Raw genomic sequence first — 23647 nt, 5'->3', positions numbered from 1 at the left:
ATAAAATATATAGAAGTGATAACAATGATTAGTTAAAACTATTATTATAGCACAGTATAAAATATAAATAGAAAGTTCCAAACCAAGTATGTATTAAAACTGAAATAGTATTATAATATATATATATATATATATATATATCAAGCTTCATCAATAATCCCAACAAAAAAAAGATTACTCCATTATAAAGTAAGAAAAAACTAATTTAGGAACAAAGAACTTATGAAGAAATATTATTATTCTAAAAGAAAAACAACTAGTAGAAAATACTAAAGAAAAGAGAGACCAAAGAATAGTTCTCTCCTGTAAGACTCTCTGTCTTCTCTTCAAAATTCACACTCTATTTATAGAGTTTTCTAGCCTAAGGTTCTCCATAGTTGCAACTATGGAAATTGTAATTGCAACTATGGAAATTGTAATTGCAACTATGAAAATTGTAGGTGCAACTATAACTTTGCCAAATGAGTTTCATTCTACAGAGGAAGAACCATAGTTTCAACTATACTTTGCTAGTTGCAACTATGTAATTTGCTTCATGAATTCCAATTGCCATTGTCTCAACTATGGTGCTATTTTTGCTTCTTCATTCCCGGTTGACTACTCAATTCTCACTCTTTTTTGCTTCTTTTATTAAATTTTCATACGCTCTTCCTCTTGCGAAGTATGTTAGAAAATATGGGAGAACATGGTATATTTATTCATGTGTTATTTAAAATCTTTAATATTTAACATATAAAAATATATGAACAAATTATACCCATCAATACTCCTACATTTAGTGGCACAACTATCGAGGATGTGCAGGATTTTCTAGAGAAATGTCACTGTATTCTCCGCACCATGGGTATTGTGGAGGTGAAAGGAGTTTCTTTTACTACATTCCAGCTGTCAGGCGCGGCATATAGGTGGTGGCAGGCTAATGACGAGGGTAGGCCAGCTGATGCACCACCACTCACTTTGACTCAGTTTTCTAAGTTATTTTTAGGGTGTTTGTTCCCCAAACCCTCCGGGATGTATGTGGCACATATTTTGAGCACCTGCGCCAAGGAACTATGAAAGTGTCGGAGTACGCCATCAAATTCAGCGAGTTGTCCCGACATGCACCTACCTTGGTTCTTATAGCTAAAGAGCGAGTCTGCAGATTTATCGAGGAGCTCAGTTATGGTCGTTGATTCAGCATGGATCGAGAGTTGGAGATAGATACTCCGTTTTAATAGGTTGTAGAGATCGCTCAGAGGCTGGAGGGTATGTGAGGCCAAGATAGGGAGGCTAAGAGGCCTCGTGGATCGGGAAGATCTACCGAACCCTATTTTGGAGGCAGGATGCATCGTGGTGGAGGTTTTGTGGGCCAACCAGTTTAATTTGCACTTCAGATTTCACATGGTTTCGCGGTATGCAAGAGCACGCTAATGGACTAGTCTTTAGGAAAATGTCTCATGAATTTTCTCCTGACTTGATTTAATCAATAATTCAACAAGCTCTTTTAATTTCTTACAAGAATTATTGAATTAAACCAAACAAAATAATGCAAATATAATCTCTCAAAATGTTTCTCTTTCGATTAAATAATTCGGTGAACAAAACTGCAATCAATTCAAAGCTCTATAAACGAATTCATGCAAAATAACTAGAGTTAAAATCCATAAATATCTCAAAACACCATCTCCGTCAAACTCTAAAATAAATTACTCCATAATCATGGAGGAAGTGATCACAAATAGAGTTAAAGAATAATAAAATATGAATTCAATCCAAACTCGAGTGTTGAGTTGAGGAAAAATGACGAATCCTTGTGCCAATGAGTCTCCGATGCTCTACCAATCTTCCGTATGTCAAAAGTCCCTCCAGAAATGTATTTTCAGTGTAATTATACCAAGTAGGATCAGGCCCTACCGGAACTACCCTTTACATGTATTATGCTTTGTAGGAGGTAATTTTGAGTAAGGAGCGATTTTGAAGCTAAGTTGGATGATTGGGATCTTTGAAGCCTGGGTAAAGGCACAAGGGATTAAATCAAAATTGCTTTTGGGGGTCGAGGACCAAGTCTGGATAATAAAAATTGAGAAACATTCCTACTTCTGAGAAAAATGCATTATCGCGCCGCGGGGCGCTAGTGCAAAATTTCTGCAAAGTGAAAAAATCAACTCTCTGTAAAAGCCCACATGTGCGGCGCATGAGGCAGTGCATGGCGCATGCAAAATATAGTTAAAAATGAGAGTTCCTAGCCTACCATCACAACTGCACAGACAAATCACATGCTATAATTATAATAACCACACGGAAAACTCTTGTGCTATAATAACTCAATTCGCACGGACTATCAATTCAGTCCATCACACATAAAACATATACAAGAATACAAGTATACGAACAACGGATATCAAATCACATACTCATGGACTAAGGAAAATAACATGCTAAGGTGTACACATGTGTGAAGTTTCTGAATACGGCACAGATTAGGCAGGTACGCCATTCCATAACGAGTTTCATGTTCAAATAAGAAATCAAAACCTACACATAATCTTTAGCATGACTCAAGAAATTCATGTAGTCATACAAACACATAAAGCATGATAGCAGGAAGTACAATATCCAAAACAAGGGATGATACAACCTAAAGACTTACCCGAGCATGGAAAACCTGGTGCACGCACATACGCTCGTCACCTCGCTTGTACGTCTCCCCCACATGTAGCAAACAATATCATCTATATATCTATATAAAGGAGGGAAAAATAATGCTGATATTGCACATCTCTATGACCAAGGATTCTATTTATCTATTATCTCAAATTTTTGGCTTTTTTCCTCTCATTTTGATACAATAACCAATTATTGCATTCAAAAAATATGTTTTAATTGGAACTCAACAATACATGATGTAAGGTATAAAGAGTGCCGTTTCAACTTTCAATTGCCGTTTCAAATTGGTTATTATAATTTTATGTACATTAATTACTAATTAATACACTAATACTAATTTTATTACAATTATACGTTACAATCTATTTCTATTATACTCAATGTAAGTTACTAATTGAATTGGCTACTATAAATACTAAAGTAAATCTTCTCATGATCCACATAACTTTGGCCTATTATTCTTCATCAATCCTTCCTCTCCTTTCATTCAAACTCTCTATATAGAATATTTTTTTACCTCTTTTCCAGCTTCTATATTTTGCCCCAATTATTATTTCATATCTAATATTTGTGCATAATTTTTATTGATTAGGGAGTGGAGTGGAAGAGTGGGGAATAAAAAAGCATATGATGTTATTTGTGGCAGTATTCTTTTAGGCTGTTGTAGGGTTGCAGTTAATGCTCGAATTTAAATGTAAAAAGCTTTGCCTTTACTTTGCTCTTTCTGCTAAAGATTCGTTATTTTATCAAATGATTCACCATGATTATGTATTTATGTGCTTCACCTTTCGTAATTCTTCCACAAGTATGAAATTTGTCACAAATGTTAAAATTTTCATTGCGCTACTCATGATTCTCTTATTTTAGAGCAACTGAAAAATCTGTTTTCACCTGTATTCTATTTGTTAGTTTTGTTCATGTGTGTGTATATATATGTGGATATTCTATTCTATATCCGGCATTATCAAACGTGAGGTATGTGTAAAATTTGACATAATGAAGTCGTAAAACAGTGGTCAGCAATTGTATAAAATCCATTATATTTAATATTTAGACTTCTTGGGAATTTTAATCATTCCAACGATGTGGAAACATGTCAAAGACGGGGTATGTATAAAATTTGATAGTAAGCCTTTAGATTTAATATTCAATGACAACAAATGCTAAAAATTGCATATGAATCCCAAATCACGTTTGATATTTCTTTCTGAGAAATATCATAGAAATGCAGTTACCGTACTTTTTCGTGCATTTACAGTACGTTTGTAATTAAATTGACGGCATATAGATATATTTTCGAATAAAAAAATGAAACAAAAAAGGAAATGACAAGAGAATAATCACTTCAAAAAGATCCAATAATCCGATGCATCCTACACGGTGGAACAATGTATAGAGATGAAGTTCTAGCGGCCTTTGATCTGTTTAAAGTTTTTATTTCATTTTTTGAGTTTTATGATGTTTTATATAGTATACAGTTATATAGGTACGAATTATTAACTTTTCAAGGAAATGAAATCAAATTAGTACATACTAATATCAAAGAATATCGTATATATAAATATATGTACACACTTACATTAGGGGGAAAATAAAGACTTTATTTTGTGAGAAATAACAATGTAACCAAATATTTATAAGATAAGAGTTCCTAAAATTGTAAAAATAGAAACAAAAGGAAAAAATGTTTTTGTAATTCTCTTACCAAAACAAAATGAAAACGTAAATAATAGATTGACAAATTAAAGGTCTCAAAAGAGAAGTTTTAAGACAAAATATTTGAAAACATTAAAAATATTCAATTATATTTTTGGTTGAGATAAATATTTGAATATTTAAAAAAAAAAAAAAACAGGGTATATTATAGCCGCGCGAAGCGCGATAATTCACTAGTTTATTAGATAAAATTCCCTCAAACCAAAGCTAGTCAAGACAGTTACCCCTCATTCGAGCTAGTCTAAAGCTCCAAAATCACTTTCATTGAGAAATCACCTCCAACCGGCTCAATTCTAACCAAACATCATCCAAGGAAGTCAACCAAAGCTATAGGAAGCAACCCCAATTAATAAAGCTTCAATCTTCTCAAAAGGTCAACAAAAGTCAACATGGCCCACATGGTCAAAATCCGAGTCCAAGACCAAATGTCAATGTCCCATAACGATACGAGTCTAAATATGTGGTTCGACTCCAAATCCGAGTCCAATTATATGGTTAGATTCTAAACCCGAGTTCAAATGAGTATTCAAAATCCGAAAATATATATTTTTTAAGTTGTAGACAAAATTCCAAATTATACTTGTTCAATCCATATTTTAATGTTAAATCTAGCGATAGATTCATGTAAATCTCATAGATTTAGGTTAGAATTACTTACCCAAAATTATAGATAAGGATCTAGGTTAAAACCCTTCAAATTCGAGCTCCCAAGTCTCTTTAGTGGTGAAAAATAAAATAAAAACCCAAAAATCCCATTTATATACAAAAATCTGATCTCACACAGTGCTGGACTTGTTGATACCCTATTTTTTCCAGTATTTTTTATATGCAAAACACCTTTCAAAATAGCATGTATATGCATATATAAGTATATCCCAAGGTTACATTATTTTTTCTTAATTTTTCAAAGATTTTCAAATCAATTTACTGCCTTATTTTATCAAGAAAAACCGAATAATTATCCCCAAATTATTATTTTGGCGATTTATTTATTAGATTCTCATGTTTATATTAAATTATAGCTAAGACATTTTTCACACATTTTTTTTACCAATTTATTTGGTTTTTTTTTAGGATAAAATTGCATAATTGCAATATTAGCCATTTTTATGTTTAAATCCATCTCATATTTATAAAATGGGATTCTGTATTTTAAATTGATAATTATACGTTATAAGTCATTTTAGTGCTTTTAATTTGTTTTCAGAAATTTGTTTATTATTTTTTCATAAATTAAATGAGGAAAAGGGGGCTATTTAACTTATAGCCATATTTGGCCTGATTAAACCCAATACCCAACCCAAATTAAACCAACCCAAGACTCAAGCCCAATCCTAAATCTACCCGACCCAACCCGGACTAAATCCTGGCCGTTGATCATTTTTTATCAACGGTCCAGATCCGCCCTTACCAAATTAAACCAAATGACCCCCCAAGACCCCTCTCATTCTTCACTCAACCAACTCTCTCTCTATATCTCTATCTCTGGTTCTCTCTAGAACCTTCCCCCTTCCCCTCCTCTCTGATGAGTTCCATCCATCTTTGACGGCCACCTTCTGGCCTGAATCCATGGAGGTTTCACTACCCACCAGCCTTCTATGGCTCCTCACGCTTGGTTATTGAAGTTTCATGACTTGACCACGAAGATTTAGGTCCAGACCCTTGTTGTTTCAAGTTTCACTGCCATCTCCGGCAAGCCATGTCTGTTTCGAGCCTGGCCTCGACTCCTCCTGCTTAGATCCAAGCCTTTCTTATCGTTTGGGTTTCTCTAAAACCCTAGCTTTTGAGGTTTTTCTGATATCTGTAGATCTGTTCCAGATCCATGTTTTCCCTAAGCTTTTAAACGATTTTTTGATATTTCTTTCAAAAGTTATGCTTTCAAAGCCTTTATTTTCCGATCTAGGGTTTTTAGATGTTTCTCTGATTTTTGTTTTTCTTTTGTGTGCTTCTTCTACTATGTTTTTTCTACTGTGTTCTTTGTGTTTCTTCTACTACGTTTCTTCTACTGTGTTATCGTTAAGTTTCTGCTACCATGTTCTTATCAGTTTCCTCTACTGTGTTTTTAAGTTTCAGCTATTGTGTTCTTAATTAGTTTCTTCTACTATGTTTCTCATTAGCTTCTTCTACTATGTTTCTTTTACTGTGTCTCGCATGTTGTTCTTTTACTATGCTTCTCATGAGTTTCTACTACTGAAAGAGCATGATAAGGGTCTCAGTTCCTTTCTGAGACCTCTGAACCTATTTCGATTAGTATCTATTCCTTGATTGCTTGTCCTCTCACCTCTGCACTCGATTGATGGTAAAAACCTTAGAATTTGGGGGTTCATCTGAGTTTTGAGACCATTGGCAATGTGATTTGCTTGTGCTTCATCTCTGAACTTGCTTGATTTCAAAAACCCTAATCTTTTGGACCTATTTGAGTTCTTGGAGTTGTTTCATCTACTGCTTCATTAAGTTTCAAAATCATTGTTTCAATTTTGTTTCTTCATATGATTCCGACTTTTGCTAAACTCTATAAGACCTTTTACTTGACCCCTTTTCGCATTCCTGATACTTGTGTGCTCTTTATATGTGCTGAACTTCCCTCTAAAAGGGCTTTCAATTTTTGATTAATTTCAGACTTCCTTTGTACAAGTTTGATTGATTTCTTTACTTGTTTGTTGACTGCCCTGTTACTCAACTTAAGTTAAAAACTTTTCTCAGCTTTTCTGACTTGGTTCATTCATGGACCAGTGATTACAAAATCTCTGATCCTTGATTTACTGGCTACTAATTGATTTCTCTTACCTTATTTAGGCAACCGTGTATTTCAAAGCTCTGCCCCTAAAATAAATTTCTATGTATTTACCCCTAATTGCCTACTTTGCACAAGATGTTTATTTGATTTCTTTCCTTAAATAGTTTTACCTTTTGAGTCCGAATTCCTTAATTAAAGGAAGTCTTGTGTTGATTGATTCTTAATTGACATCCAGTTCCTTAAATATTTTCTTACCTTATTTCTGCCTATTTTTCACACTATAAATACACGACTCTTTCATTAGCACATCCATCACTCATAGTCTTTCTGAACTTACACTTACACGCAATAGTATTCTCTCTTATTGTCTGCACTGTGGCATGTTTACAAGACCTACTGCTTTTCTATATTTGTTTCTTTGAAACTGGTATGTCCTGATTTAAGCTTTAGCATCACAACAAAGTGTTTATTTACTGCTTTCATATCTATGTCTACTCACTATTTCTGTATAGTTCAACACTTACTTTAGCATGTTGATTTCTTTCTGCCTGTTCTATTCTGAATCCCAAACCCCTGCCCCATATGTGTTTGATCTATGGTTTAAGGCATGGCAATATGCAAATTATTGTCCATGAATTAAATTAAATCCCTTGGGATCCTAGCCTCTAAATAGTGTGTTCTAACAGGCTTTTGGGTATGCCGGCATTCTCCATTGTTGGGCATACCCATAGCCTGCCCTTACCTCTTTCAATTTCCTTATTCCCCCTAAACCCCTTATGTGTACTTATATGTAGCTCTTTCCCTCTCTTTTCCCCCTTTTAGAATTCCGTTTCTGCACTTGAACACTCTCTTAGTCTTTAAGTTCTGCCCCTCTCTTGTGAGCCTTGCCTTGGGACCCTTTGAGCTCCCTCTGAACTTGGACACTTGAGGGGTGGCCCTTCCACACTGCACTTGTCCTAATCTGATAATACATTTAGGTGTGAGCATTGCCCGGAGTCCTTTTGAGGCTCTTAGGGAACTTTGACACACTCGAATGGGAGAAAGGCTTTGGATCTTGATCTTATGGAGTTGGTTTACCTCATATTTCAGACATGAAGTCTGAATCAGGCTCTCCTTTGGTTGTACTTTTATTTACATTTTTCTGATGTATTTTACTTTATTATGGGCTGTAATAATTTCTAATAAACTCTTGGGGATGGCTAGTGAAAAGGGCGGGTAACTATGTATGCAAAGGGTAGATACCATGCCTATAGGTCATTCTAAATTTTGCAGCTCTCATATAGAAATCATGCCTATAAGTCATTCTGAAATCTGCATGCATATAGAAATCATGCTTATAGGAATCATGTCCATAAGTATGGAAATCTGAATTCTGCATATGCAAATAGAAAATATGCCTATAGGTCCTTCTGAATCTTGTATATCCATTTTCATCTAGAAATCATGTTCATAGGTCTTAAACAATCAACTGCATATAGATATCATATTCATGTATTAAAATAAATTCTGCCAGTTAGATACCATGTTTAGAGGTTAAAACCCGTCTTCAGCACCTAGATATCATGCCTATAAGGTTTCTGCACTTTTACCATGTCTATAAGGCTTCTGACCAACTACGCGTAGAAAGCATGTCTATAGGAATTATTAATCGAATCTGAATCGCTTCATTCACGTCTAGAGCTAAACCAGTAATAACAAGGATCATCATTTGCAGAACTCATGACCTTCGTAAAAAACTTGCTTTCTTTAATAATCCGACAACCATTTTAACCAGTACGTATTCAGTTTATTAATATTGCTTTCTGAATTCAGTAGATACCATGCCTATAGGATCCTTGCCCGACACTTAGGCAAGCCTTAGGTCGAAGTTATAAACTGAATCGGTGTTATTAACTACAACCAGCAGGCAGGCTTAATTCGGGCTTGTTATCTGAATTATGTAATAAGTCAATCCGCCTCAACCTTTAAGTCTTAATCAGACCATAAACAGTATGTGAAAGTCATGCTAATTATGTGCTTTCCTTATTCAAGGAGGTATATCTAAGCCTTTTACTTGTTATGCGCTTTCCCCCAACTTGCTATACATGTTTTGTATGTCGCCTTAGAATTTTGCCTTTGAAACTACAAATAAGCCCCCCTTAGGATTAGTAGTCCTAAATGCCTTCGGGACTGATAGGATTGGTACGGGTAATAGCATGCAATAAGTAAACGAGACCATTTCGCTCTTTCATACCTTGACGGTGTGAGGAAAGGTAGATATGGTTATGATGACCACGCGATAACGTCTCGTGTAGCCCCTCACTGAGGAGTGATTACTGGATGTTGTGTGGGGTGATCCATATTATTAATAAACCTAGGACCCCCTTTTTCCCTTAGTTTTTTTGTTTCTTCTAAAGATTTCAAACTATTTCTTTTAAGAAAATCAGCTTCCTTTTAATTCTTTCCAATTTTGTTTGTAACCATTATGTGAAAATCCCCTCTTATTTGAAGTTTTATTTGCCTACATGTTATTTGCACCTAAATTCACAACAATAGTCTGGCCGGGAACCACACTAGTGGATCCTGAGGGGTGCCTAACACCCTCCCCCTGGGATAATTTCAAGCCCTTACCCAATCTCTGGTTACTCAAATCAAACCTTCTTGGTGTCCTAATGCACCTTAATCATTAGGTGGCGACTCTTCAATTCAAACCCAAATTCCCAAAAAGGGAACGAGTTGTCCTCCCAAATGTCATAAACCCGATTTCGCGAGAAAAAGGGGCGCGACCGCATGTCGACTCTGCTGGGGAATCTTTTAGGCTTTTACCATTTCAGACTATTATTGTGGCTTGACATTTTATTTATATGCCTTTATTTGTTTAATACCTTTAAGCATTCAATTCCCCTTTTCAACTACAAAACTGACTTGTCTTTTTGTTTCTTTCCTTTATTTCTTTTACTGCTTTCCTTTATTATTGCTTTAAATTATGAAGAACTGTTGTATTTACTGCTTTCTCAAAGTGCAAATATGTGACAACCTGCTTTATTTATTGCATAAAGATGTTTTCAACATCATATTCTACTCGTGCCAAACAAAATACCATAGCAACGCTTATAATGAGTGGTTGCGATCTTCTGATATTATTACCCCCTAAATCCGGCAAAGGCATATTTGCGGTAAAACCAATTGATCAACGGTGTAGTCGACGGTTCCGCGCCTTTCCCTCTTGAGTTGTCTGCTCTAGGGTACCAGCCTAAAACCCCATAGAAACTTTACTCTGTTTAATTGTGCATGCATCATGGTCAAACCTAGCCGAGTCAGTTATGTTGTCCGCATAATGACTCTTTAAGATAGCCTTGTCCAAAGTCCACTGGGTTTCCCTAAAACCCAAACGGACACTACCACGTTTTGTTCATTTATTTGGAGAACTAAATGTTTTTATGCCAATTATTGATATTTAATAGTCGAGTTTGGTGGGGGTAAGGGCCTAACCCTTTTGTCTTGCAGAAATATAAGGCATGAGGTCCCCAGATTTGGCATGGTCACCAACATCCACCCAAAATTGCTAAGTTGGTGGGAGGATCTTATTCCAGTGATCAGACTCTTGTCCAGAAATACCTAGGAAATCTACCTTCTCTCCTGGAAATCCAACCTAACAACAAGATTATAGAAGCTGCTACTCTGTTCTAGGATTGTGATAGGTCTGTGTTCTGCTTCGGGGACATTGAGATGTGGAGGAAATAGGAGGATTAGCTGGTATACCATAGGAAACTCGGGGTTTGTTAATGCCGGAAAACCGCAAGGGTAGAGGTCTCCTCAAAATGATGGGTCTAAAGAACAATCCAGACTTGACATGCTTGAAAGAGTCGTATATTCCCTTTGATTCTTTGTACGAGAGGTACAGTCACAACAAATCTTACCTTACTTATCCTGACGAGTTCGCCCTCACATCATTGGGGCATATTTACTGAAGGGCCTTTGTCTTCATGTTTTGCTTCCTGGGGATGATAGTATTTCCAATGAAGAAAGCAAGGATCCACACCAGGCTAGCTATGGTAACCAAAACTCTAATGGAACCATTCAGAATAGTGCCTATGATTATTGTAGAGATATACCGAGCCTTGGAGAAGTGTCAAGGAGCCAAACATTTCGAGGGCTGCAATTTGCTACTCCAGCTCTGGCTCCTAGAGTATCTCCAAAGGGGTGAATATCGGCAAGAGATTCAGTGAAGGGATTGGGATGATCACATAGCCTTCCATCATCTAAGACGAATGAACTATATACCCAACATGTTCGCCCAGCCAGAAGACGCTAAGGGGTGGTTAGAAAATCTAACTGAGGATCAAGTACAATGGATGTTCGAGTGGTTCCCTACTGAGGAATTCATCGCCCGATCCAGGGATGCACCGTTTCTGATACTGATCGGTTTGAGAGGAACCTACCCTTACGTCTCTCTCCGAGTTATGAGACAGGCTGGTAGGAAGTAGGTTATACCAAGGGTCGACAAGATGAGTCACTTCCGGGCTGAATTTCAGGATGATGATAGCCCTTACAAGTGCCAAGCTCAGCATATGTGGCACTGCAAAATCGTCATGGGAAGGGATACCATTGAGCCAGACAGATACCATACAGGTTGTACTTTATACTATTCAGGCTGGTTGGAGGATAATCATAATGGTCTAGGTCAACCCGAGTTTGTTCGAGGTCACAGAATCATAGATGAAAAGGCCGAGGCACAGGTCAAATACAATCAACTGCGTAAGAGGATTCGAGAATGTGAAAGCGAGCACCGTGAGATACAAGAAGCCCACCAAAAGCTGATTGAAGAGTGGAAAGACATGGCTGTCAGTGCCAACAAGCGACTGGGATACTTGGAGCGGGGTTTAGTAGAGCTGGAAAAGAAATTTCTCAAAAGAATCGAGGATTGCCAGAATGCTGAAGGAAACGAGGGCGGACACCTAGCCAGAGCCTACCTGTTGCTAGGACTTCGCGAGTTGGTAAAGCTGTTCGATGGAGCCAAAGATGCCGAGTCTGGAGAAGGTCCTTTTGGGACCAAATAGATAGGAGCTTGTTCTTTTGCTTTGAGAAATGTAATAAGGCCGATGGCCACTAGTGACATTTTATTTCCTGTTATTTCGTGTCGTTTTGGGATTCGTCTACTTTTTATCAATAAAATAAGGCATTTAGCACTCTAAGTTCTTCAAATCAATTTGTTGCTAGGCCTACCTCGGGCACAAAGTGGTTCCCCAAGTTAGGACACGATTTACATTTTTGCACTATGTGTTTAAATATCGCAACATTTTTTTTATAATCCTCACTAACTTGTTACCTTTTTGTTTTTACTTTTGTTTTATCCCCCTCCCCAAAGGTTAGTTCGTGCACTCTGGAATCATTATCCTATTCCACAAGATCCAGGGGCCCTCCACCCACTCTTCCTCTTAGTCCTATCAGAAACAAGAACAAAGGGAAGATGGAAGAATCAAATAACACCAGAAAGGAAAACTCAACTGAACGGGTAGAGGTCACTCATGGTACTCAGGTTTCCAAAGAAAGTGCGTCCCAACTCGACCAGAAACTGTTGAAGTTCCAGGAGTAACTTGATCAAGATCGAAATCTGGCGAATTTGTCATTTTTCCTCACCACTCCAGACGTTAATTTCCCAAACACTCAGAACCCCACACCTCCACAAAATATCCCAAAAACACAAAACCATCTCGCTCCTCACCACCACTGCAACACTTATCACACCTCCAACAATACTCCACTGCTCATCCCAGAACCGTTGAACTCCACAAATGACCATTTCCATGCTCGTCATAATACCCCCATCTATATGGAGACCGTACCACACTCCACCCAACCTATCTCAAGCACACCCGAGTCTGACGATAAAGACTCACTCATCAGGAACCTGGCTGAAGAACTTAAGAAGTTGACTAGCCAAATTCAGGGCGTCGAAGGAAGTCAGGGGATTGAAGGGTTGAACTACGAAGATCTTTGCATACAACCCGATGTCGAACTGCCCGAGGGGAACAAACCTCCTAAGTTCAAGATGTTTGATGGTATATGGGATCCAAGAGTTCATTTGAGAACATACTGCGACAAGCTGGTCGGAGTAGGAAAGGACGAAAGGATCCGCATAAAACTTTTCATGAGGAGTCTGAAAGGAGATGCTCTGTCTTGGTACATTAGCCAAGACCCAAAGAAATGGTCGAACTGGGTGAGTATGGCATCCAACTTTATGGACAAATTCAGGTTCAACATAGAAAATGCACCAGATGTGTTCTACATCCAGAACCTAAAGAAGAAGCCCATGGAAACATTCCATGAGTATGCTACTCACTGGAGATCAGAAGTTGCTAAGGTCAGGCCTGCTTTAGAGGAGGAACAAATAAACATGTTTTTCGTTTGGAATCAGGACCCACAGTATTATGAAAGGCTAATGTTGATTGAGAACCATAAATTTTCTGATATTATCAAGCTGGGAGAAAGGATCGAAGAAGCCATCAAAAGTGGTATGGTTACAAACTTTGAAGCGTTGCAAGCTACCAATAAGGTTTTACAGGTACGTCCAAGAAAAGGGACGTGGGTGCCGTAATGGTGGCACAGAGAACCAAATCCCCTATCAAATACCAAACCTATCCAATGCCTCCACTCACATATCATCCTACTCCGAACTACCAGGCACCCTCACCCTCTTACCAAACTCCACCACCCACTTATCAATCACCTCCACCTCCCACATATCAACCTACCTCACCAAGATATTCCCAACCTGCACATGTCTACCAAGCCTACAATGCTCAACCATCCCACTATCAATTGCCTCCCACACGTGAAAACTTTCCTAGACCTCGACCAAATTTTGACCGAAGACCTCCCAAACAGTATACTGCCATTGCTGGACCCACTGACCAGCTGTACGAAAGGCTCAAAGCTGCTAGTTATGTCACCCATATCCCTGCTATAACCCCTGAGAACCCTTCTCAATGGGTTAACCCAAACAAATCCTATGCATACCATTCCGACATGAAAGGACATACCATCGACGAATGTCGCTTCCTGAAAGACAAGATCCATGCCCTAATTGATAACAAGATTATTGTGGCAAAGGAGCCTGCTCTGAATGTCCGCAACAACCCTCTGCCAGACCATAAGAGTGAAGGTGTTCACATGATTGAAATAGAGGATGATTGGGATCCCAAGGGATCGATTAGTTTGATCATAGAAGGTGTGAGCACGTGATTTTTGTCTCGCATGAATTACTCCTACAGAATCTTCAAAATTAGGATTTTTCTTTTTATTATTTGGTTTTTAGGAATTAATTGCTCAATTTTCGTGTTTGTTTAAATTTTGTGTGCATAATTAATTTTATTTAAATCATGAAAAATAGAAAAAAATATCACGCACTGCATTTAGGATTTAGTTTTACATTTTTTTAGATTAATTAGTAAATTAGTTTGTTTTATAAAATATGAAAATCCCAAAAATAGTTCATTTTGCATTTCAACTCTTTAATCTTGAATTTTATAGTTTTTCTTTAAATTTAGGATTTAATTAATTATTTTAAATACTATGATGAGTGATTAATCTAATTGGGTAGGTTAATTTAGTTTTAAAAAAATTAATTGAGGTTTTATTTTTAATTTGAAAAGAAAAGGATTTGAAAATAAAAAGAAATTAGAAAGGAGAACAAAATCCTATATTTGGGCTGTTTTAATTCAATCTCCCCAGGACCAAGTGTATTTTTCTCCAAACCCGCTCAAAACCAGCCCAGATCCGCGTCCCAACCTGGTCCAAACCCCCTAGTATCCAAAACGACGTCGTTCTGATAACCCTTTGGTCACGACCGTTAAATCTCCTTAATCCAACGGTCCAGAACTAGGGTACCTCTTAATATATATATGTCCCAATGCACGTACCCCTACCCCCCCCCCATCTCTCATCTCCCTCAAACCCCTCTCCAACCGGACCTGAACCCTAGTAGTCGCCCTTGAACGCCCACCGCCTGAAGGTGGCGGCGCCACCACCAACCACCCTGAGATTAACACCCCACAATCTCCTCTACCTCCACATCCCAAATCCCCAAACAACTCCTCTCAAATCCTTCCAGAACTGCTCGAATTTCCGATCAAGGATTGAAACCCTAGCGCCGCCCTTGTTCTCTCCGGTGGCGGCGCCACCTCTGTTCGACCCCAAATCTCACCCATGCAAACACCAGCCTTCCCTCAGCCCCAATCCACCACCATTTCTCCTTAAATCCTCACCAAATCGGTCTGTTTTTGAATCTGGAAACAAAAGAAAAAATCCGTCAAGCTTTCCAATTTCTTTGAGTGATAGGGATTGAATTGGGTATTAATTGTTTGTTTTCATTGAGAACATATAGTTAATACGTGTTTTGAGTCAAATCGAAGTTGTTCGAAGGTTCATCAGTTCTGGTCCGAGCGATTTTTAAAGGTATTTCCTCTGTCATTCCTCCTTCGTCTTCTTCATTTGTTTTGCTATTAAATTCTTCTTCGCCTGTTTCTCCTCCACTTCTGTTCCTTCTTTTGTTTTTGTTTTTCTTTTTCTTTTCTTCTGTTACTCAGTAGTAATTTCGCATAATAGTAGTTCTTAAGTTAATTCGTTAAAATGATTTTGTTTTGTTTTCATAAGTTAGTATTAAAATTTGTTGATTTGTCTGTTGGTGGTGTATTTTAGAAATGAGTTTGTCATGTTTTATTTGCTCTGTTTTCTTTGTTTTATTTCATTTTCTGGATTTCAAAAGAAAGAGTTTCAATTCTTCTCTTGGGCAATTTTGCCTAGCCCAGTGAGTCCACACGAGCCTTGAAACTAGAAGGCCAAAGAAAGAGTTAATCTGGGTCTATTCAGACCCATTGATTTGGGTCAATTGGCCCAGATTTCTGTTTGGCATGAAGAAATAAAAACAGGGCAATCTAGGGGTAATTAGGGTAATGTAGTTAGAGAATCTCTCAAATATCAGCTTAGGAAGCTTCTTAGAAAGATAAAAATAGGCTAACTTGATTACCAAGTCAGAAAATAAAGGACTAAGTAGTAAAAAGGAAAATTTGAAAAGGACTAAACTAAAATAACTGAACCCTTAAGACTCCCCTAATAACTTGCCTATAAAGGCATTGTTACTTGAGGCTCGATTTAGATTAGAGAGAGCTAGAAAATCCAGAAATAGAAAACAGCTGAAAATTTCAGTAAAAGTCACTGTTCCATTAAGTTTTTTCTTCTAATTTTAAAAGGCTTCAATCTCTGAAAAACTTCTGATTCAACCGGGTTGAAATGGGTTGAATTGGTTGCTTAGAAAAGTTTGGTTTTGAAGTCTGGTTGGTTATTGACCGCTGCGCATCAGTTCTTGGCCTAAAACTGGGTTCACTGATTGCTTCTTTTGTTGATTGTTGCTGTTGTTACTGCTAATTTCCTACCTCTGTTCTTTATTCCTTCAATATCCAGGTATTCTCTCGCACTATGGACAACATTCGAATGTAACTTGGGATACGCATCTAAAGAGTGTTTGAAGTTTGATATTTATTTGTCATGAAAATTTACATCCTTTTATTTTTCTCAGTTTCATACACAATATGTGCTACTCAGTTTTCTGTTCTCGAAGGACTCTGTTTAGTATTGCTTATTATTTCAATGTATAAGGCTTGTAAAGTTCCGTTCATGAGTTGATGCTTGTTAAATGACTCAATGTTAGTGAATAGTGCTAGATTCATATGGAGTTTGTGTGACAAATTTATGAGGATCTGACTATTTCATTTCTTTTTGCAATTCAACTTACTAAAATATTGATATATGTGTGCTTCATGAGTTTTGTTTGCTCCAGTTTAAGTCGATTCTAAGCTTAGTTCATTGTTCTTCTCATAATCTGAACTTCTTACCTCAAATATGCTATTGCATTGTCTTCTAATATTCAAATAAGGATGTGTGTATTCTTAAAATCAGGATTCCAATATTGAAAGGGTGGTTTGAAAAGGGATAAATATATATGTTGATTTCCTTTAAAGGAACATGTGAAGCTGTTTCAAAGTAACTGATTTGGGGAATTAATTAATGAAAAGGGTTGAAGGTTTTCCATAGTGTAGTGTCATAGTTTGATGGGGATTGCCATTTGTGTGGTTTTTGGGTGCTTTTTTTGTTTTCTAGATCTGAAAGCTTGGGCTCCTCACTATTTGTTCTGAGCTTGGTCTTTTGAATTGCCCTTCTTCATTAAGACTTGGGCTCATTCAGGCCCCAAGCTCGAAGGTTCGAATGTCGTTTGCCTTATGTAGCTAGTTGGGTTCGATATCGACCCCTTCTAATCGTCGTTGGTCTATAATGCTTGTCATGGGGTTCAAACTCAAGTTACCCCTTTGACTCCTCCTTAATCTTTACACAATTTGGGCCAGAAATCTCGTGTAAGGCGAAAAATGCAGTTGGGCCTTTACTCTAAAAGGCAGTTGCTTCTTCGCAAATCTGGCTCGGGCTTGGTTCATTAGTTTAAAAATGAGATTTGGCATGTAACTTTAGAAGTATTGACCTCTACCATTTGTCCCATTAATTAATTAGATTGGAGGTGAGCCATCCTAGATAACAAATAGTCTATGGCCTTCCGAGCTTTAGTTTGAATACTTTTAAAAATGGAATTGAGGTGTGCACCAAATAAAATCCCAAATGTGTGGCCCTCACTTACTTATTTCTTTTAAAATCCTTAGAACTCGAGGCGTGCCATCTAGCAAATTTCCATGGCCCTCACAAAGTTAAAAATGCGTAATTGCTTTAGGCGCGTTATTTTAATAACATTACCTTCCTAAATTCGGGTGTGCATTTCATGTGACCCAAATCCAAATATTAATAATGTTGAATAAAATGTGTTTCGAAATGGGGGTGCATTTCATGTGGCGTGGTCCAAAAGACATGTTTTAAACGACGTTAAATCCTTTTAAAATAAATAAAAGCGGTTTTTAAAGTTAAAATACCATAGGCTAAAACATGTATTAAAATCAGATAATAGACCAATTATAATAGTTTAAGTGACCATGATAGAACCACGGAATCCGAGGGTGCCTAACACCTTCCCTCGGGTTAACATAATTCCTTATTCAGAATTTCTGGTTCGCAGACTTCAAAAGGAAAGTCGAAACTTCCTCGATTTGGGATTTAAAATAAACCGGTGACTTGGGACACCAATTAAAATATTCCAAGTGGTGACTCTGAATAAAATTGAATAAATAATTCCATTTCGAATAATACCACTTAAATTGGAAAAACTTCCTTGTACTACCCTCGGGTGTGTAAAAAGGAGGTGTGACAGCTCTGGAAACTCTGCTGGGGATCAAACCCAGAATCTCTGGTTCAGGGTTCATGAATTCGAGCTTAGGATAGCTGTTATGATTGGCTTTATCTGTTATCTTATTTTCCTACATGTTTGAGCCTAATGTGCTAAATGTTTTTACTGCTTTGATATTTTGTGGATTGTATATAAACTGCTACGAAACCCTTCCTCTCTGTGAGTCCTCTAAATCATGGAGAAGGGTGCACTTTGTGTGACTTCTCTTCTGTCTAGAGTCTTATCTCATTTTAGAACGAGGTTCGGACAAGTTGCAAAGCCGGTGAAGCTTCTGTATTCCCGGTACGCTTCCCCCCCTCGGCTCAAGTTGTCCGCTCGGGTAAGCCAGGTCTAGAACAATAAACTCAGGTTTTAAACCTAGTATAACAAAGCCTCATGATGGATCCCGAGTAGGAACGTTTGTTTGCATCACGTGCATTTGACCTAGGAGACTCAACACAGGGGTTGGGTCTATCTAGGACAGGTGTACCCGAAATGAAAAGACCATCCTGATGCATCCTACTTGCTACTTGTGCATTTATTTGCTTCAGATTTGCATGTTGACCGGCTTATGAATAATAGGAGAAAATTTGGGGAAAAGAAAATCAATGTGAGGGCTCGGAGAGATAATTACTTGTTTTGAGAAATCAGTGTCCAAAATATACTGAAACTCTCCCAAAATTTTGAAAAAGAAAAAGAAAGTTTTGTCTTTAGAATTAGTTGGTTTATTTTCGTCCAATATCCCCGAACTACGACAGTTTGATTCTCACCGGATGTGGGATACGTAGGCAACCCTCATCGAGTCCAACTTTCCTTTTTGCAAAAAATAGCCCAAAAACAACAAAATTTTAATTTTTGTCGCAAATAAGTCGGTTGATGCCATTCTTGTTTAAAATAAGCCGAATGTCCCCAAAAGGGCGCTGGAAGACTGTTTTTGAAAGAATAGCCACCTTGCTTCATTTTTAACGGTTAACAGACATAGCCTTAAAATCTTCTTCCCCGAAGTGCTGAAAGGCCGTATCTGCAAAACCGGGTTTTATTTTTGAAGCAAAACTTTGAAAAATGGTGTTACTCTTTTGGGTCAAAATGAGTTATTAAATCACCTTAATAAATGTGTAGGATGAGCACAAACGAAATTGAACCCTTCACAGTCCTTGATGAGATCCTCTTAAAGCTCCACATGTGGTGGAACAATCTAGGAAAAGGCAGTAGAGAAACTGTGGTAAGAGTTTTGGGAGGCCTTGTCGGACTATTGAACGTCAAGCCAAGGTCGGACATAATTGAAGCTTTAATACCTTTCTGGGACCCGACTCGCAATGTGTTCCGCTTCTCTGACTTTGAGCTCACACCTACATTGGAGGAAGTTGTCGGTTATGCGGGCCTTAATGGAAACTTTAGAAGTCGATATCCATTGGCACCAAGACCGGTATCCCCCCACAGATTTCTGGATTTGCTGAGTATTAGTCGGGATATTCCGGACGAAAACTTATCTGAAGGGTATTACACGCTCCAGTTCTTGTATCATCGATGTGGTAACCCCCGAGGTTTTGAAGATTCGAACACTGGCCTACCCACGCCGGAAATAAAGACAAACGGGAGGCAAGGCGGGGTTTAGCTTTTATGGTAGCCTTCTTGGGAGTTTTAGTTTGTCCGCGAAATGATGGTAATATAGAAATAGGTCTCGTGGGAATGATCGATGTTGCAATCAAGAAAGCCAACAGCACTGTTGTTCCCCTGATCTTATCTGAAATCTACCGAGCCTTGACTATATGTCGGGAAGGAGGAAAGTTCCTCCAAGGTTGCAATCTGTTACTGCAATTGTGGATGCAACAACATCTCTCCCACCAAGTTGGGTATATGAATTACGGTTTGACCGGTTTGAGCTAAATTGAAGAGTTTGAAAGCCGAGTGGCAGGTATTGAATTCCCCGAAAGTACGGAAGCTTGGCTTGTACATTTGAAATCCTTGACTGACGATAAAATTGAGGGGGCATTCGGATGGCTTCCTGCCACCTAGGCAGTGTACATGTCAGCTGAAGTGTGTTACCTTCTCCTGATGGGCATCCGGAGCATCCAGCCTTATGCTCCACACAGGGTTTTGCGTCAATTAGGAAGGTTTCAAACTGTCCCCAATGATGAAGATTTGAGGAAACATGTCATAGAATTGGGCCCGAAAGCCACATTTCCAGAAGGAAAAATTCGCCAAGTATGGAATGAATTTAGATTTCTTGAACCTAAGACCATGGTGCGAGATCTAGCCAGAGGTGAAGTGGACCCTAAGTATATTGTCTGGTTCAGCAAAAGATTCCAGATTCCTGAAAGGCCTGCAAAGAGACCCCATGTCCAACAGTTCACCGATGGGGCCCAGGTGCAGTGGGATTGGTTGTCCAAAGAAAACGAGTACAGGGCCAAAATAAGCCAGCTGGAAAGGCGAGTCATGGAGCTTCAATTTGAAAATGGTGTTCAAGCCGCTACGGACGAGGGAAAAAAGAAAAACCTAACTCAGGAAAATGAGGCCCTCAAAGCTCAGATCCGAAAGATGAAAATAGCTGCCAGAAACCCGGAAAGAAGCCAGACTGACGAAAGACTTATAAGCGGTCTTAAAAAGAAAGCCCTCGAATGTCAAGAAGACTTGGAAAAGTCTGAAGCTAGTCTAGCAAAAATTCGGGCACAATGGACAAAGAAGGCAGAAGAGCGGGCACGGTTTGTGCAACAAATGAAGAGGAACTATGAAGGGACTATCACTAGCCTAAGAAGAAAGGTAACTACTCTCGAGAATGAGGCAGCAAGTAGGCTAAAGATTTCAAAGCCGATAGAGAATACTGTTATGATTTGATGGCTCAAATGGAGGAAGGAATGCAGCAGTTGCAGGATCAACACCTTCATGACTCTCAAGTGTTGGAAGCCCGGAATCAGCAGATAGGGTGGTTGCTTCGGAAAACTGGCAGAATTAGAGAAAGGATCAGAACCATTGCTGAATACATTACCATGAAATGCCAAGCGTGCGAAAACATGACTCGTACCACCTTTTTCGCTGCAGTGACGACTTTTGTCCGCCAAGTTATGCGTGATTTGGAGCGATTGCAAGGGGATCTCGCATTTAGGCCCGTGGCGAGACCGAATGATGTCCTGCGGGCACTAGGAGCATTAATGTATTCTTGATTTTACTGGAGTCTGTATCTTTCTTTTCTTTTGAAGTCTGTTAGTGTATTTTCGATTCGGTATTTTTCTTTTGTCAGAGTCTGTTAAGTCAGTTCGTCATTCTGTATTGTCATCGTGTTTTTGGAGTCTGTTGTTTTCCTTTTTGAGTCTTTTAGCTTTAAATCATTGTAATCCAAAGTATTTCCTTTTTATGAAGAATTGAAAATTCCAAAATATTCTATTATTTATTTTTACATTTTAACGCCCCCAGAACTACGCTTGGTCTGATTCATGCGGGGTCATGATACGTAGGCAATCTACATAGGATTCAATCATAACCCAAGTAGTAAGTAAAGCTGGGATGAAACATGCAACCGATGCAAAACATGTAGAAATACATTTAACTGTATAGGTGCATCACGCCCCAACATGTGATTACCTATTTGTTATTTGTTTCAAACTAACCGTTTGCTGTTGTATCCAGTCTAGGTTTTTATAGAACGGTGGTTAGTTTTTGTGGTAACCTGGCTTCATACCCATACTTTACTAGATCAAAGGGGAGCATCAGAATGTCTTCAAAAATGACCCTGCCAACAATTCCCATCACGGATGATAGCCCCATCTCGGGGCATCCCGACCTCAGAATCGGCAGTCGCCGAAGAAAATAGAATCTTGCGTCTTCGGGTTATGGAGATGTGGGACGCTTGGGCAAATGGAAGAGAACCGCCAAGCGCCATCCCGGGATTCCCCGAACTCTTTCTTAGAGCAAGCGGTACCTCCACCTACCGATCAGTCACCCAAATACCCCACTAGGACACCCAACTATTTTAGCTCATTTTGTGGGAACACCTTCTGAGGTTCTCCCTCAGGTGTCAATGTTCGGTGCAGCTTCGAATATCTTTACCGCTCCCCCATGCTCGGCCACGACACAACCTACACTGCCTAGGCCCAGTTTTGACCCCTCAGCTTTCACCTTCCAAATGGAACCTCCTTAGTTTCCTGCTTATACTTAGCCTCAGCCGCCCCAATTTGAGTTCACTGCGGGGAAAGAAAAGACCACCAAAATTCCTGAGAAATAAGAGATTGTGAGAAAGATGAGGAGTATGGAACAGAGTCTCTAAAGCATACAAGGCCTGAGTGGACAGAAAAGTGTATCCTATGTCGACTTGTGCATGTTCCCCCATGTGCACCTACCATTGGGATTCAAAACCCCAAAAATTGAGAGGTACTATGGGCACGGTGATCCTATTGCTCATATCAAGAAATATTGCAATCAATTGCGAGGGGCCGGTGGAAAGGAAGAACTGCTCATGGCCTATTTCGGAGAAAGTCTGGTTGGCATCACTTCTGAGTGGTATATGGACCAGGATATATCCCGCTGGCACATCTGGGATGATCTTGCTAGACACTTTGTCAGGAAGTTCCAGTACAACATTGATATTGCTCCAGATAGGAACTCGTTGACAAACTTGAAAAAGAAATCCTCGAAAAGCTTCCGGGAGTACGCAGTTAAATGGCGGGAGCAGGCATCTAGGGTAAAACCCTCGATGGATGAGGTCGAAATAGTCACAGTCTTATTACAAGCTTAGTAAGCCGACTACTTCCAAAATATGATGTCCACCATGGGTAAATCGTTCGCTAAAGCCATCAAGATTGGCGAAATGGTTGAAAACGGGTTAAAAACGGGTCGAATTCTAAGCCAATCCGCTATCAGAGCTACTTCCCAAGCCATTCAGGGTGGGTTCAGAGGAATATCAAAAGGCAAGAAAAAGGAAGAAACATCCATGGCAGCGTTGGGTACAAGAAAACACCGTACTCCCAGATCCCTTCTCCCAGAAAGGACCCCGCAACACTATTGCCCCACCAAGACATGGCTTATGCTCCTCATCTATACAAGGTCATGAATGCTCAACCTTATGTCCGTCCACAGCAACAAGCCAACAGTAAACAAGCTCCATTTCCTAGAAACCAGCCTCCTAACCAAAACCACTACAACCCCCATCCTCCACAAAACAATTTTCCCCCTAGTGAGCCACCTAGAAGGCCAAATTTCACACCAATCGGCGAACCCTACTTCAGTCTATTTCTAAAGCTTGTCCAAATGGGTCT

This window comes from Nicotiana sylvestris, chromosome 8 (genome assembly GCF_000393655.2).
Source record: "Nicotiana sylvestris chromosome 8, ASM39365v2, whole genome shotgun sequence".
NCBI lineage: Eukaryota > Viridiplantae > Streptophyta > Magnoliopsida > Solanales > Solanaceae > Nicotiana > Nicotiana sylvestris.
The sequence above is the reverse complement of the archived record's forward strand: the minus strand, read 5'-3'. Positions refer to the sequence as shown.